Raw genomic sequence first — 7,134 nt, forward strand, 5'->3', positions numbered from 1 at the left:
CTCCAGATTTTTATGCCCTGTAGCCATGTAACTTCTCTGGTACGCCTCTCATTTTGTATGTCTTAAGGAAAAGATTCAAAAAATACTTGCTGTTATTATTAAATAAGAGATATATTTGAACAGGAAATGTGGTGTGTTACAATCAGGGTATTACACTGGGATACTGGACATTTGAAGCTTTCTGTCCTTCTACATCAGCTTTCCTATACAGTCCTGGGAAAGTCACTTAATCTGCCCATGTCCAAACTTTCTAGCTATGAAATGAGGATAATAGATGTTTCCTGTCTCCCACCCTTTATTCATCTCATCTATTTAGATGGTAAGCTCCTCATTTCTGACCATGCTTTTATGCACGGCTTAGAACAATAAGACACTGAGCTCGGCTGGAACCTCCAGGCACTTCCATAATGCAGATATTGAGTACTAAATTATCAAAATAAAAGAAAATCCTCAATTTATTGTGTATTCCTTCATAAAAAAAATTGTTACACAGTGTCCTAGTAGAGCACCTCTGGCTGCTGTGGAATAGTATCTCTTCTAAGACAGGGGAAAGAAGCACCCGTTGGAGAATAACTTTAAAAAGTGAATCCCCCTAAGCAGAAACCATGTGAATAAAACCCTTCTCAGCACTGAGCAGGGCACAGCAAGACAGAGGCAGACTTATAAAAATGAGAAGACAAAGGCTGCAAAGACCATTTGTCTTTCTGTTACAGATCTTGAATACATTTGGCTTGTTGGGCCGCGCACTTTCTGTTTCCAGTTGATCAATACATGCTGGTTTGTTTCACTAAAGCTCCGTTGTCTAACTAGACCAACTGGTGGTTGTGGCAGCTTCCCCTGCAACGTTACATCAGATGGGATTTTTCTCTGGTGACACCACAGGGTTCAGCGGGCGAGCGAGCGATGACTTCCAGGCACAACCTCAGAGCAGGAGGTGCTCGGCGAAGCTTGCACCAGGGCTCCTGTTACAGTTTAAGCCCTGGGAGTGGCAGAAAACTTGGTGGCAGGGATCCACAGGGCAGGTACTGTGCTGATCCTCATGGACACGGTTCCTCACCCAGAGCACCACATCCCTGCAGACCCCTCCTGCTTCCCACCTCCTTCACTGGAGAGCCACGCTCCACATCTCCTGCTCTCTTGCACAGGCCCAGCTTCAGACACAGAAAGGCATGGAGATGGCAGAAGTTCAAAAAATAAAAAGTCGTCTTCTTACTTTCTACAGCCCTGGAGCATACGACAGTAATGCGGTACTAAATGCCTACAACTATTTCCCTGTCTCATTCTCATCCCTCCAACGTCTGTAAGTGAGAAGTCTCACCTCGTGTTCTCTCTTCCCTTTCCGGCCTTCACACATAATTTCACTCCTCCGTCTCCTACCAGAGTTTTTGCAGGAATTTGCTTCATCCCATGTGTGTCTCCTCCAGTGAAAGCCACCTCTTTTGCCACCCCAGTCCCCAAGGTGAGAGGAGCTCCTCGCCCCGTGTGCCAGGTGATTAAGGTACCCACCATTTCACCTGAGAAACCGGATTGCCTTGGAGAGAAGCCACTGTCCTGCGCAAGAAAGCCTCCGTGTAAACAGAGGCGCCTCGAGGTTTAACAGCCCTTGTTTGTTAACTCCGTAACCACGTTCACAAGTCCAAAAATGAGGTGAAAAGGTAATGGTCCGGCAGACAAAGCCCAGGCACAAACAGAGATTTGCTATTTGATATAGACACATGGATTTCCTTAAACAAAGGCCGTAGGTTTTACCCCAGAAAGGTTTCCCAAGTCACCGCAGGCCCAGGGCGCCTTCACACAGACCCAGACACACACTTTTTTCCTTCATGTTTCTGTGTTTTAAGGGGAGGATTACAGGACAGCTCAGTTTGCATGAAATCTAGACTTGGATCGCTGAATATTCATGCCCACAGCAATGAACGTTCTTATACGTATGAACACGCAGCAGCATTTCAGGCCTTGAAGAGAAGGCCGGCTTTTGGTTTACATGGCCAGGTTGAGGTCCCAAAGATCCTTCCCATCTCCTAACAGGTAACACCGTATGTATCAGCGCTTGCTGGATGAGAAAACCCAACGACAATCACGCAGCTCTTCTGATGCCAGCTGAGCAGAGAAACAGATACTGCGGGAGGCTTCCAGGGCTGCTAAATGCAATAGATCAGGAAATGTTTTACATTGTGGATACAAGCGAGGAGGCCAGAAACTTGATTACAGGGGAAACTTAGTTAAATATTCACTGGGATTCATTATGTGAAAACCACTAGAAAGGAACATGTTTCTACAGGAAGGGTTGGGCTGCTTTATTCTAGCTTCTGTTGTAAAATGCTGCTGATGGCTGTGCACAAGAGCTACCGTCCTCTAGTGGAAGGAATATGGCAGGTCTGGTGGATGTGCAGGAACTCTTCTGCTTGCTCTTATTGTTAGCTAGGGTTACCGCTCCTTTAATTTGCTAAATAGAGCCTCGCAGAGCCAACGGGGCTTGATTATCTGACGACCTGACATTTGACAAGCAGGTAACATGAGCATTTTGGGCAAAAGGAATGTTATAAACAAGATTTCTAAAGTCTTAAGTCTGTTGCTCACTCAGTCTGAAATAATCACGAGCGCAAAGACTGAGAGCAAGCTGCACAAAAGCTTTGAGGCTGAGAAAGCCGCACAGCACCCTCGCTCCAGCGCAGCCATGGGAAGGTGGTGTCTGGGTCCCAGCTCATCCGGCCCAGCCAGCGCTGGTTCGGACAGATGCTGGTGGACAAGCACGGTGCTGATCCCACCTTGCAGCGCCTGCTTTCCCCTTGGCCGTGAAGTGCTGAGCGAAGACCGAGCGCTGATGGACCTTGCTGCGTGCTGCCTTCCAGCTGGCTGCGTACAGCGGGAGCAGAGCTTCCTGGCCCCAGCCCTGCGCTGCTTGGGAAGATCAGGTCCCGAGAGCAGAAACGCAGGCAGAGAGGCAAAACATCCCCGAGATCCCCCACAGTGGGGACACGGAGCAGCGTTGCAGCCCCAGTCACAGCAGCACTAACAGCTTTTCATGGCATGCAAAGGGTGAAATGCCATGCTGGCCAACAAGGTGTCTACCCAGTAAAAAAAATACAAGGCAAATCCTCTCCTTTAAATTTTATTCCCTGAAGCCTTACATTCAGCAGCCTATTTTCTGAGGGGAAAAGAGAAAAAAAAAAAGACTCCTACTCCCACCCTGCTCAGCATGTAGCAACAGGCTCCCAATTAAATTCTGGAAAACAGAGAGGCTGAGACATTTTAAACAGAAACTACTGTGATCTGCAGGGTACAACGAAGAGGGAGCTGGGGGGAAAGCAAGAAGTGAAAAATTAAACCAAAAGCAAAGAAGCTGCATTTGGAGTTATGCTCAACAGGAAAAAAATCACTTACAGATAAGAATTAACACGCTGTTTAACCCTGTCCCCACAAACAAAGAGACACCAGCAATAGTCAGCATTAAATTCATTTGCACTTAAAATCTTGTATATAGAAATAACCTGGTGTAACAATGCTAGAGATTGCCCAGACAAGTTAATGTCCAGAAGGGTTTTAATTCCACGCAGGGCAGAAATGCAGGTTTGGGTCTTGTCTAGAAAGGAAAAAGAGCCTGCGAGAGTAGCAAGTGTTTGCTCCATAGCAGGTAAAAGGACAGTGACAAGAAGTTCACCAGGGATGAGAAACACGTCCTTCTGCTCCTCTAAAGCAGAGGGTGGTCTCTTTCCCTTTGGTTAACCCCACCTGCCACAGGCATTGACTTGCAAAAGATCCCAGCAGAAAATCACGCTGTGGTTCCATCATGTTAGAGAGATCCAGCTGCTTTGTCCTCCAGGAAAATCTGTCCAGCCCTCAGCTATATCACATCCAAGCTTTAATGCCGAGGCCTCTTCTCCTCAGCTGCTGAGGAGATCACCAGATGGGCCCAGGAGGAAACTCCTCCTCATGTCTTGCACCCAAAAACCTGACAAAACTGTAACCCACTTAGAGCACTTCTGTTAATGGCGATGATAAGGAAATTAAAGTCAATAGAGGGAAAAAAAATCTTCCCAGATCTAGGTGTCCATGTTCTTGCCCGCTGCACAGAGCTCCAGCGATGGGAAACGTTCAGAGCCAGAGTGGCGCTGGGTCCTTTGGAGATGGTTATCGCTACTGGTAAGTTTTTAATACGGGGGTTTGAGCAGCAAGTGAAAAGGACACCGCCGAAAAGGCCCTGGGACATCTGGTGTAAGCTAGACTTGTTCATCAGTTTACACCCGCTGAGGTGCCGGCCCACCAGCCAAGGGGCCCTTCGAAGAGAGCTAGCAGAAAGCGAATGGTTGGCAGAACTTCCCTCGCCTTGCTCTATGCGGCGAGGAAGCCTCAGGACGTGCTTCTTGCTTGGGAAGCACAGCACAGAGAGACAGTGGCCTCCCAGGGAGGAGGCTGATCCTCCCAGGGAGGCTGTGCTAGCCGGGGGTGCCAGGGGTGGTCTGCCGGGGTCGGGGCTGAAGGCGGTAACGGAGCCGTGAGGAGAAGCAGCTCGCAGCTGTTTGCATGATACATATCTCGCGAATAAATAAACGCCATCGCCAGTGCTGCCACTCTCTAAACATCGATAGAGACATGCGTTCACTCAAAACATTCAGAAAATAAACAGAAGGAGTGCTGCTTGGCTGAACCCTCCTCTAGCCGAGAGCCAGCGCTGTGAAGCTGTCACCTTTCAGCAGATCGGAAGGTCTCGTATCAGCCCCCCCAGACTCTGTTCCCAAGGAATGTTGTCTGCGTTTTTTGATGCAGAGACCTCAGAGACTGGGGGTTCAAAAATGATGTGCATTTTTTCTACACATTCTAGCAGGCAGGAGATAAAGAATAGTTAAGTGAAACACAAGTGGAGATTAGCTCAAAATGCCGCAAGCTGTAATTCACATGGATTACAAAATAACCTCAGTAGTTTCAAGAATGTAACAAGAACAGCCTTAAATCAGCACAAACCGACTTGCTCAGCCATTTTCATCTGAGGATTAATGTCAGACTTTCTTCTGCTGTGCTGTGGCAGTAAACCATCCTCTCTAGTCTTTTTGGGGAGGGCATCCGTGGTCCCAAGGAAAGGGGGCCCATAGCTGCGTGGGACGCAGGGACTCCGGATCCCCTCCGGATAGTGGGCAGGGGAAGGCTGCCACTGGGGAGGGCACCCGGAGGCTTGGGGTGCTCTGGAAAGGCTCGGTGGGTGTTCAGTGCTGGCTCCCCCTTGTTTCTACCTGCTCAGCTATACAGAAGGGCAGCTGTGGCTGCTTTCAGTGCTTTTCCAAAAGCTTTTTTATTTTTTTTTTCCTTCCAGGAAAGCAATTGCTGCAGCTGCTCCTGCGACACTGCCTGATCCTCCAGACAGAGCTCACCAGAACATGGGTAATTCTGGTATTAAATCCAAGGAGCTTTGTGTACAGACACGAAGCATCTCCAGCTTGCTTCCTCCCACCCTCGCCTGTTTAAGGCAGCACCCCGTGTCCCCCTGCCACGGGACCTGCGGGACACCGTGATGTGTCCCATGCTATGCTCCTCCTCACACCCTCAGCAAAAATGGACAGCCTTTGGATGCAGCCCTTTATTCTAGGATAAATTCTGGAGATTTCTTGATAGCCAGAGAAAAAAAAAAAAAAAGAGAGAGACAGAGAGACAGGGAGGCACCTGTGGCCTCTGGGGTAGATTTCTGCTTTACAGTCGCATGCAAGCTGCCCAGGAGACACACCCTGTCTCCCTGGAGTACAGATAAGCTCCCAAGGACTTCAAAGGGATTGCTGAACCAGACTGCAATGAATTTCTGCAGAAATGTAATGTGCAGCATATGTCTGAGGGACTGGAGAAGAGCTGGGGTGGTTTAGATTAGATAGTGCTGTTTGGCTTTTGAGGGGCTCGAGGAAGTGAAGGACACGTAATTGTCTTTTAAAGTGTAATATTTGACTTCAGTTCACCCACACTGCAGAGGGGCTTGCAGATAAGCAATGGAAAGTATTTCCGTGTGAGGGCTGGGTATCTAATCTCCCGAAGATCAGTTTTCCATTCAAAATATCATTGTACTGGGGGAAGGCTTGGCTATATGCGTTTGGTTTTGTCTATTCCTATCCACTTAACACTGAGTGGACCTGCTGCTAGGGAGCACCTCAGAGCCATGATTTCCTTTACTCAGACAGCATCACCGCATGGCCGGGTATTTAGTAAAAGGGGTCTGGAGACATCACAAAGTGCTTTGAGAAGGAGGAGTTTTCTAACAGTGTTTACGTGTATCCAGTATTCCAGGCCCTCTGCATCTTACAGAAACACCAAAAGAAGGTTTCAGCAGCTAGCTGGCAACACCATCTACTTTGTCTACAATTAGGGCTTCTGCCCACTGCCTCTGGCCTCATCTACTGGAATGTTAAGGCTCGTCTTTATTGTCACAAACATAAGCTACAAATATATAGATAATTGTCAGGAGCTCACTGTGTGCTCTTTTTTTTTCTTTTTGATTAGAAGTCAACAAAATCTTTCATGGTTTCAACATATGGATGTGTTTCTTCTTCTGATAGAAGGGGCACGCAAATAGCCAGCTCTTACTCACTTTCTTCTTAGGTGAATGTTCCCATTTTGATATAAAGGAAAAATTGTTTTCCTTGAATATGTTAGACCACAAAAACAACGTGAAAAATCACAGTGAATCTGTTAGCAGAAACATTTGTTCTAGAAGTATGAATTTGAAGAACAGAGAGCCAGAGTCAAGCCTAGGACAATAAAGATTGACTATTCGCTCCAGGAAGCATTTTAAAATAGAGTGTTTCTCAGGCCAGTGTGGAAACATCTGCCCAGCAAAAATTATCTACACAAACTTCTCAATTGTATGCTTTGAAATTCATTGTATAAATCAACACACTGCCCATCTTCAGGGTATTCTTCCCAACTTAATATGTACCCTCCTGGTGAGCTACAACCTTAAAATGCCACCCCGCCTGTCTGTGCTGATGAAAGCCATGAAGTCAGAAGAACATAAGAATTTTCCCAGCTGCCAGCCCTGAGTGCCAGCCAGGGATTACAACCCAGCAGAGCTTTGCAGGTCTGCATTTCATTGCCAGGAAAGGCAGCTTCTGCAAGGAAAAATCTTGTGTCTATCTATTTATTTTCAGTAAACAAACA

At 47.3% G+C, this 7,134-nt stretch overlaps 1 long non-coding RNA gene across 1 annotated transcript; it reads left to right on the plus strand.

The window, feature by feature from the left end:
• Positions 1–2,138: 2,138 nt before the first annotated feature.
• On the plus strand, positions 2,139–5,569 carry LOC310902366. Its single transcript, XR_014586685.1, has 3 exons — positions 2,139–2,510; positions 4,075–4,143; positions 5,309–5,569. It is a non-coding gene; the product is annotated as an uncharacterized lncRNA (long non-coding RNA).
• The last annotated feature ends 1,565 nt before the right edge of the window (positions 5,570–7,134 follow it).

This window comes from Anser anser (assembly GCF_964211835.1).
Source record: "Anser anser genome assembly, chromosome: 7".
Classification (NCBI taxonomy): domain Eukaryota; kingdom Metazoa; phylum Chordata; class Aves; order Anseriformes; family Anatidae; genus Anser; species Anser anser.